Here is an 11,145-nt window from a genome sequence, read left to right as displayed (position 1 = left end):
CCCATGAAAACTTCCATGCATTCTTCTATCATGTCGTGAAAAATCGCCATCATACACCTTTGAAAGGTTGCAAGGGCATTACAAAGTCCAAATGGCATGCGTTTGTAATCAAAAGTACCATACGGGCACGTGAATGTGGTTTTCTCTTGGTCCTCGGGTGCTATTGGAATTTGAAAATATCCGGAAAATCCATCTAGAAAACAATAATAACTATTTTCGGCTAATCTTTCCAACATTTGATCAATGAAAGGTAAGGGAAAGTGATCTTTTCTGGTGGCGTCATTTAATTTTCTATAATCAATACACACACGCCATCCTGTTACAGTCCTAGTAGGAATAAGCTCATTTTTCTCATTTGTAATGACAGTCATGCCACCCTTCTTAGGCACGCATTGAACTGGGCTTACCCATGGACTATCAGAAATTGGATATATCAAACCTGCATCTAGCAGTTTAATAATCTCTTTCTTAACTACATCTTGCATATTAGGATTTAGTCTTCGTTGGCGTTGCACATACGTTTTATGACCTTCTTCCATAAGGATTTTATGTGTGCAATACGAAGGACTTATTCCTTTAATATCATGAATCTTCCATGCAATGGCTGGTTTATGGGCTTTCAACACAGAAATGAGTTTTGATTTCTCATTTTCAGTAAGAGAAGACGATATTATTACAGGTAATTCAGATTCACCATGTAAATAAGCGTATTCCAAATGGTTTGGAAGTGGCTTTAACTCTAATTTCGGAGGTTCTTCTATCGATGATTTGTATCGATATCTGTCTTCTTCTTTTAACATTTGAATTTATTCTGTTGTTGGTTCATATCCATTAGCTATAAGTGTAGCTAACATTTCAGCTTCATCAATTGGTTCATTACTTTCTCCTAAAGAACATTCTCCTGTTCCTTGTAATTCTGGAAATTCTTCTAATAATTCTGCATGTGCATCTATAGTTTGAATATAATAACATGTATCATCTGCAGATTGTGGTTGTTGCATTGCTCTATCAACTGAAAAGGTAACACTCTCATCCTCTATACTTAGGGTCAGTTTCTTACCGAACACGTCTATCATTGCTTTAGCCGTGTTTAAGAATGGTCTTCCTAATATGAGAGGAACTTGAGAATCTTCTTCCATGTCTAGAACAACAAAATCTACTGGAAATACTAAAGTACCAACTTTAACTAGCATGTTCTCCATTATCCCTCTAGGATATTTTATTGATCTATCGGCTAGTTGTATGCTTATTCTGGTTGGTTTCAATTCTCCAAGGTCTAGTTTAGCGTATAGTGAATACGGCATTAGATTTATACTAGCACCTAAGTCTGCCAATGCTTCTATTGAACTAAGACTACCCAGAAAACATGGAATTGTGAAACTTCCTGGATCAGATAGTTTTTCTGGTATCTTATTCAATAGCACTGCTAAACAATTAGCATTCATGGTAACAGCCGAGAGTTCTTCCATTTTCTTTCTATTTGAGATTAGATCTTTCAAGAATTTAGCATATCTAGGCATTCCTGAAATCACATCAATGAAAGGAAGATTTACATTTATATGTTTAAACATATCCAAGAATTTGGATTGCTCGGCTTCAAGTTTCTCTTTCTTCATTTTACTCGGGTAAGGAAGTGGTGGTTGGTATGGTTTAACATAAGGTTTAGCCTTAACTGTGTTATCTTCATTAACCTTTTCAACTACCGGTTCTTTTTCCTTATCTTGATCAGGTTGTGTTTCTTGTGGAGTAGGAATAGCTTCATCAGAAGTTACAGGTATTTCAGGTGGTTTAAGTGTTGTACCACTTCTTGTGGTAATGGCTTTAGCTGTTTCATTCCGGGGGTTAGCATTTGTATCACTAGGTAGACTTCCCGGTTTTCTTTCACCTATTAACCTTGCTAGGTTAGTTACTTCTTGTTCTAGATTTTGAATAGAAGCTTGTTGATTTCTAAATGCTTGAGCATTTTGTTCATTGGTTTGTTTTTGAGATGTGAAAAACTGCGTTTGAGTTTCAATTAGCTTCGTCATCATATCTTCTAAATTCAGCTTTTTATCATCGGTTTGTTGTGGTGGTTTGTTTTGAAAATTAGGTCTTTGCTGATTGTAATTATTATTGGATACTTGTTGATTGCTAGGACCTTGTTGGTTGTTGTATGGAATATTTCGGTTATAATTCTGGTTTTGATTGTAAATCGGTCTTGGCGGTTGATAATTATTCTGATAATTATTTCCAGGCCTTTGGTTTATGTATGAAATATTCTCTATTTGTTCCATTGTTAATTCAATACTGAGACAATCTTTTGTCAAATGTGGTCCTCCACACTGCTCACAACTAATTCGTATTGAGTGAATATCCTTAGTCATCTTTTCCATTCGTCTCATGATAGCATCTATCTTTGCGGAAATGGAATCTAAGTCATGGTTAGAATCGGCTCTAGCTGCTTTAGATGATCTAACGATATCTTTTTCTTGGTGCCACTCATGTGAGTGGGAAGCAGTGTTATCAATAATTTTGTAAGCATCAGTTTTGGTTTTCTTCATAATAGAACCACCAGCTGCTATATCTATGTCTTTCCTTGTAGTGATGTCGCATCCTTGGTAGAATATTTGTACTATTTGACAGGTGTCTAAACCATGTTGCGGACATCCTCTTAATAACTTTCCATATCTTGTCCACGCCTCATATAGAGTTTCATTCAGTTTCTGTGTGAACGTAACAATTTCTGCTTGAAGTCTTACGACTTTAGATGCAGGAAAGAATTGTGTAAGAAATTTTTCAACTAAAACATCCCATGTATCGATCGCCCCTTCAGGTAACGATTCCAACCAATCTTTGGCTTCTCCCTTTAAAGTCCAGGGAAATAACATGAGATATATCTGTTCATCCTCCACTTCTCGGATTTTAAATAGTGTGCAGATCCTATTAAAGGTATGTAGATGTTCATTTGGATCTTCCTTCAGCGCACCACTAAATTGGCATTGATTAGTCACCATGTGTAGAATTTGTCCTTTGATTTCATAGTCTGGCGCATTAATGTCTGGATGAGTAATTGCGTGACCTTGGCCAGTGCGTTTAGCTCTCATTCGGTCTTCCATACTTAAAGGTTCCAGATTCTCCATAATTGAATTTGTTGAATCGGAATCACTAGAGGATTCTGATTTAATGGTTCGTTCCTCAACAATCTCTGTTTGAATGATTGGTGGTTCCGGAGGAAAATTTAGTGGTTCAGGATCTACGAATCGTTCCTGAATATTCTCCGAATTCTCAATTGTGAGGTCGGGTTCAAAAAATGGATTATCGGAAATTTGAACTGAAGTACTTGGTCGACTGGATGACGATTCTAAAGAAAAATTAACGGCGGTAATATTTGCTAAATGTCTTGATCTAGTTACAGGTGGTGAACGTACAAAAGGTGGTGAACGTCTTGCTCGGTGCATTCACTGAATATCCTATTAGTTTTTAAAAGGAAAGAAAAATTATAATAAGTTATCCAATCAATAGACTTTTCTGATTTTGCCCACGTTTCGAATAGCCAAAAGATGCAGCAGAGGGGTAGGATTCGTTTGGTCTCAATATAATTGAGGACTGTTTGGCTCCAATAACCCGGTCCACGTACAAATCCAACTATTACTACGAACCAGAAAATTTTGATGTCTATCAATTTAACCACTTAAAATAAATTTTCGTAATTTTAAGAAATTTAGATAAGAAGTAGAATAAAAATCTATGTCCTAAAACTAGAATAGCGAGAAATAAGAAAGAAAAAGAGTTCGTCGGAAAAAGATCGAAAAAGAAAAATGGTTGAAAAATAAAAGGTGACGAAAAAATAAAAGAAACTTATAAAACTTAAGAATACTTGACTAACCTAACCTTATTACTACAACTAACTTAAAATTATAATCGCAAATTGAGATTACTAATTGGAATGATAATTGATACATAGGAAAAAGTCGTCTAAAAATATTAAAGCTTATAGGAAAAACTAAATCCCAAATGGAAATAACTTAAAAAGAAACTAAAATTTAAAAAGGCGTCGCAAAATTCTAAAGTACCTAAATCTTAGTCTAAAGAAAAAGCACTTAAGGAATTCTACGGCAAAGCCTAAAAATCTAGAAGTAAAAATAACTATGTCAAAAACTAAGTTTAAAACTAAATATGAGCGAAAAATACAAATATTACGCTAAAACGATTAAAAAGGGACAAAATATAAAAATATACAAAAAGTTGTAAAAATTACAATTTTTATTAAAATATTATTTTTATATTATTTATTTTATAAAAGTATTACTTTTACAATTTAATTAAACTAATTTAACTAAATAAAACAAATTAAATAAAAAGTAAAACTTAAAATAAAACTAATTATAATAATAATAATTATAATAATTAGGGTTAAATAATAATAATAATAATTAATTACCCGTAATTAATTACAGTTTAGGGTTTCTGTCGGTGTCAGGTCTCCTCCGCGAGTTGCGGTATTTAAAGCAGCAAACCCCCGCGAGTCGCGGGGTTCAGAAATTCAATTGACAGCTTGTTTAAAATTTGACGCTTTTTTATTTTTATTTTTTTTTCTTTTCTGTTTTTAATTTTTCTGTTTATATAAAAAAAATATGTGTATAATAAAAACTTATATTTAAAACTTAAATAAAAATAGAATTAGTTTATAATTTTATAAATAAAAATCTTAAAGCTAGATTTATATATATTAAAATTTTTTTTTATGTTTTAAATAAAAACAAAATACTTAAATAAAACTTATATAAAAATAAAGAAACTTTATAAAAATTAAATATTTAACAAAATCTTAAAAATATTTATATTTTTGTTTTTCTTTTTATATTTTCGAATATTTAAAACGTATTTTTATAAAAACGACTTTTAATAAAAGTAAACTAAAAATCTTTTTTTTTTATTAGCGTTGCGCTTCCGGCGTTTAAGAGAGTTCCCCGGCAGCGGCGCCAAAAATACTTGATGTGGTAGCGGAGTGGTATAAAATACTATTAATTTTAGCAGGAAAATACTATTAAATACGATACAATTTTACACAAGATATTTATTTATTTAGAGAATGGATATACTTAAACCTTGCTACAACACTTATAGGCAGTGTACCTAATCGTACAGTAGTGTAGTTTTTAGTAAGTCCGGTTCGTTCCACATGGAATCTTTTTAAACAAAGCTTAACACTATATTAGTTTACTTTTATAAAAATACAAATATATATATATAAGTAATATTATTATTATAAAGGGGGGTTTTTACCGTTTAATGACCGGTTTGTCGATTTTAAAACTTTAGTCGCAGTTAAAACCAAATGTAAAATATTACAAATAAATACAAGACTTAAATTAAAGCGTAAAGTAAATAACGATAATGAAATTACGAATAATAAAAATGCGATAATTAGAAGTGCAATTAAATATAAAATAAAGGAAATTAAATATGAAATAAAAGAATTATGCTTATTTAAACTTCCGTAATCATGATGTTTGACGTGTTGATTTTAGTTTTATGCCCATGGGTTAATTGTCCTTTGTCCTGGATTATTTAATATGTCCGTCTGGTTTTTGTCCATAACAGTCCATCAGTCATAAATATAAAGTGCGAGTGTCCTCGTCAAATTATTCTTATACCCGAAGTTAAATATTCCAACTAATTGGGGACTTAAACTGTAACAAGATTTTAATACTTTGTTTAATAATTACACTAGGATGTCGACTGAGTGTAACCCAAGGTTTTAATATTTTGTTATCAATTATACCAAGTGTCCTTGTACATAATTTCACCCCTGTTTTAATTATTCTAGTGGCTATTAATCCATTCCCGTGTCCGGTTAAATGAACGATTATTCGTACATATAAATACCCCACCCATCGTGTCCGATCGAGTGTATATGGTAATTTATAGGGACGCCCAATTGTAAATCTTTATATTAACATTAACAAACTATCATTTAGTTAAACAAATATAAAGCCCATTAATAGCCCATAGTCTAATTTCCACAAGTGTCGTTCTTTTGTCCAAACCCCAATTATGGTACAAAGCCCAATTACCCAATTTTAGTAATTAGCCCAACATCATGATTACTTCGGATTAAGTAAGCATAATAATAACTTAGCTACGAAACATTAATATAAAAAGGTTGAACATAACTTACAATGATTAAAAATAGCGTAGCGTTACACGGACAGAATTTCGACTTACACACTTACAACATTTGCTAACATACCCTTATTATTAGAATTATAATTAAAATTAAAATATAAATTATAAATATATATATATATATATATATATACATATATATATATATATATATATATATATATATATATATATATATATATATATATATATATATATATATTACGATATAGATAGAGAGATGGATGGATATATTGTGATTTTTGCGATCAGAATTCGTTTGCTTTTATAGGGATTTTCAAACTTTGGGGCTCCGCGACTCGCGACATTTTTGGCCTTCAAACTCCGCGAGTCGCGGAGATTGAAAATACAGCTCACATTCTTTGGAGTCTTTCTTGCCGACGATTTATTTATAAATATAATATATATATAATTAATATAATTAATTATATATTATATTATATTTATATACATAGTTAACTTGTAATTTTTAGTCCGTTGCGTCGAGCGTTGAGAGTTGACTCTGGTCCCGGTTCCGGATTTTCGAACGTCCTTGCGTACAATTTTATATTTTGTACTTTGCGTTTTGAATCTTGTACTTTTGTAATTTCGAGACGTTTCTTATCAATAATTGGAACCTCTTTGATTGTCTTTTGTACTTTTGAGCTTTTTGGTCGTTTGCGTCTTCAATTCGTCGAATCTGTCTTTTGTCTTCACCTTTTATTATTTAAACGAATATCACTTGTAAATAGAACAATTGCAACTAAAAGCTTGTCTTTCTTGAGGAATAATGCTATGAAATATATGTTCGTTTTTAGCATTATCACACTACCGTGGTCAGCATTCAAGCACTTGATGAACGAGAAGTACCGTCCCAGAACCGAGGTCAATAAGCTCAAGACAGAACTTAGAGGGTTACGAACCCAAGGATTTGATATTACCACGTACGAAAGACGATTCACAGAATTGTGCCTATTGTGTCCGGGAGCGTTCGAAGATGAGGAAGAGAAGATCGACGCGTTTGTGAAAGGATTACCGGAAAGAATCCAAGAAGATATAAGTTCACACGAGCCCGCCTCCATACAACAGGCATGTAGAATGGCTCACAAACTAGTGAACCAGATTGAAGAAAGAATTAAAGAACAGACTGCTGAAGAGGCCAATGTGAAGCAAGTCAAAAGAAAGTGGGAGGAAAACGGTGATAAGAATCACCAATACAACAACAACAACAATTACAACAATAATCGCAACAATTATCCCAACAATCGCAACATCAATCGCAACTACAACAAACGGCCCAACAACAACAACAACAACAACTACAACAATTATCCCAACAACAATAATAACCGCAACAACAACAACAATCAGAAGCAGCTATGCCAGAGGTGTGAAAAGTATCACTCGGGGTTCTGCACCAAATTTTGCAACAAGTGTAAAAGAAATGGTCATAGCGCGGCGAAGTGTGAGGTCTACGGACCAGGGGTTAATAGAACGAAAGGAACAAATGGTGTCGGAACGAGTAATGGCGGAGCAAGTAGTGTCGGAGCAAGTTATGCCAATGTAGTTTGTTATAAATGTGGAAAACCGGGCCACATTATTAGAAATTGCCCGAACCAGGAGAACACGAATGGACAAGGCCGCGAAAGAGTTTTCAATATTAATACGGCAGAGGCACAGGAAGACCCGGAGCTTGTTACGGGTACGTTTCTTATTGACAATAAATCTGCTTACGTTTTATTTGATTCGGGTGCGGATAGAAGCTATATGAGTAGAGATTATTGTGCTAAATTAAGTTTTCTATTGACGCCTTTGGATAGTAAATTTTTACTCGAATTAGCAAATGGTAAATTAATTTCAGCAGATAATATATGTCAGAATCGAGAAATTAAACTGGTTAGCGAAACATTTAAGATTGATTTGATACCAGTAGAGTTAGGGAGTTTTTATGTGATAATCGGTATGGACTGGTTGAAAGAAGTGAAAGCAGAGATCGTTTGTTACAAAAATGCAATTCGCATTATACGAGAAAAAGGAAAACCCTTAATGGTGTACAGAGAAAAGGGCAACACGAAGCTACATCTTATTAGTAATTTGAAGGCACAAAAACTAATAAGAAAAGGTTGCTATGCTGTTCTAGCACACGTCGAGAAAGTACAAACTGAAGAAAAGAGCATCAATGATGTTCCCATTGCAAAAGAATTTCCCGATGTATTTCCGAAAGAATTACCGGGATTACCCCCACATCGATCCGTTGAATTTCAAATAGATCTTGTACCAGGAGCTGCACCAATAGCTCGTGCTCCTTGCAGACTCGCACCCAGCGAGATGAAAGAACTGCAAAGCCAATTACAAGAACTTTTAGAGCGTGGTTTCATTCGACCAAGCACATCACCGTGGGGAGCTCCTGTTTTGTTTGTCAAGAAGAAAGATGGTACATTCAGGTTGTGTATCGACTACCGAGAGTTGAACAAACATACTATCAAGAACCGCTACCCACTACCGAGAATCGACAACTTATTTGATCAACTACAAGGCTCGTCTGTTTATTCAAAGATTGACTTACGTTCCGGGTATCATCAAATGCGGGTGAAAGAAGATGATATTCCAAAGACTGCTTTCAGAACACGTTACGGTCATTACGAGTTTATGGTCATGCCATTTGGTTTAACTAATGCACCAGCTGTGTTCATGGACCTTATGAACCGAGTGTGTGGACCATACCTTGACAAGTTTGTCATTGTTTTCATTGATGACATACTTATTTACTTAAAGAATGACCAAGAACACGGTGAACATTTGAGAAAGGTGTTAGAAGTATTGAGGAAGGAAGAATTGTACGCTAAGTTTTCAAAGTGTGCATTTTGGTTGGAAGAAGTTCAATTCCTCGGTCACATAGTGAACAAAGAAGGTATTAAGGTGGATCCGGCAAAGATAGAAACTGTTGAAAAGTGGAAACCCCAAAAACTCCGAAACACATACGCCAGTTTTTAGGACTACCTGGTTACTACAGAAGGTTCATCCAAGACTTTTCCAGAATAGCAAAACCCTTGACTGCATTAACGCATAAAGGGAAGAAATTTGAATGGAATGATGAACAAGAGAAAGCGTTTCAGTTATTGAAGAAAAAGCTAACTACGGCACCTATATTGTCATTGCCTGAAGGGAATGATGATTTTGTGATTTATTGTGACGCATCAAAGCAAGGTCTCGGTTGTGTATTAATGCAACGAACGAAGGTGATTGCTTATGTGTCTAGACAATTGAAGATTCACGAGAAAAATTATACGACGCATGATTTGGAATTAGGCGCGGTTGTTTTTGCATTAAAGACTTGGAGGCACTACTTATATGGGGTCAAAAGTATTATATATACCGACCACAAAAGTCTTCAACACATATTTAATCAGAAACAACTGAATATGAGGCAGCGTAGGTGGATTGAATTGTTGAATGATTACGACTTTGAGATTCGTTACCACCCGGGGAAGGCAAATGTGGTAGCCGATGCCTTGAGCAGGAAGGACAGAGAACCCATTCGAGTAAAATCTATGAATATAATGATTCATAATAACCTTACTACTCAAATAAAGGAGGCGCAACAAGGAGTTTTAAAAGAAGGAAATTTAAAGGATGAAATACCCAAAGGATCGGAGCAGCATCTTAATATTCGGGAAGACGGAACCCGGTATAGGGCTGAAAGGATTTGGGTACCAAAATTTGGAGATATGAGAGAAATGGTACTTAGAGAAGCTCATAAAACCAGATACTCAATAGATCCTGGAACGGGGAAGATGTACAAGGATCTCAAGAAACATTTTTGGTGGCCGGGTATGAAAGCCGATATTGCTAAATACGTAGGAGAATGTTTGACGTGTTCTAAGGTCAAAGCTGAGCATCAGAAACCATCAGGTCTACTTCAACAACCCGAAATCCTAGAATGGAAATGGGAAAATATTACCATGGATTTCATCACTAAATTGCCAAGGACTGCAAGTGGTTTTGATACTATTTGGGTAATAGTTGATCGTCTCACCAAATCAGCACACTTCCTGCCAATAAGAGAAGATGACAAGATGGAGAAGTTGGCACGACTGTATTTGAAGGAAGTCGTCTCCAGACATGGAATACCAATCTCTATTATCTCTGATAGGGATGGCAGATTTATTTCAAGATTCTGGCAGACATTACAGCAAGCATTAGGAACTCGTCTAGACATGAGTACTGCTATCATCCACAAACTGATGGGCAGAGCGAAAGGACGATACAAACGCTTGAAGACATGCTACGAGCATGTGTTATTGATTTCGGAAACAGTTGGGATCGACATCTACCGTTAGCAGAATTTTCCTACAACAACAGCTACCATTCAAGCATTGAGATGGCGCCGTTTGAAGCACTTTATGGTAGAAAGTGCAGGTCTCCGATTTGTTGGAGTGAAGTGGGGGATAGACAGATTACGGGTCCGGAGATTATACAAGAAACTACCGAGAAGATCATCCAAATTCAACAACGGTTGAAAACCGCCCAAAGTCGACAAAAGAGCTACGCTGACATTAAAAGAAAAGATATAGAATTTGAAATTGGAGAGATGGTCATGCTTAAAGTTGCACCTTGGAAAGGCGTTGTTCGATTTGGTAAACGAGGGAAATTAAATCCAAGGTATATTGGACCATTAAAGATTATTGATCGTGTCGGACCAGTAGCTTACCGACTTGAGTTACCTCAACAACTCGCGGCTGTACATAACACTTTCCACGTCTGGAATTTGAAGAAATATTTTGCTAAAGAAGATCTCACTATTCTGTTAGATGAAATCCAAATCAACTAAAAACTTCAATTCATCGAAGAACCCGTCGAAATAATAGATCGTGAGGTTAAAAGACTTAAGCAAAACAAGATACCAATTGTTAAGGTTCGATGGAATGCTCGTAGAGGACCCGAGTTCACCTGGGAGTGTGAAGATCAGATGAAGAAGAAATACCCGCATCTATTTCC

This window comes from Rutidosis leptorrhynchoides, chromosome 11, assembly GCF_046630445.1.
Source record: "Rutidosis leptorrhynchoides isolate AG116_Rl617_1_P2 chromosome 11, CSIRO_AGI_Rlap_v1, whole genome shotgun sequence".
Lineage (NCBI taxonomy): Eukaryota > Viridiplantae > Streptophyta > Magnoliopsida > Asterales > Asteraceae > Rutidosis > Rutidosis leptorrhynchoides.
The sequence above is the reverse complement of the archived record's forward strand: the minus strand, read 5'-3'. Positions refer to the sequence as shown.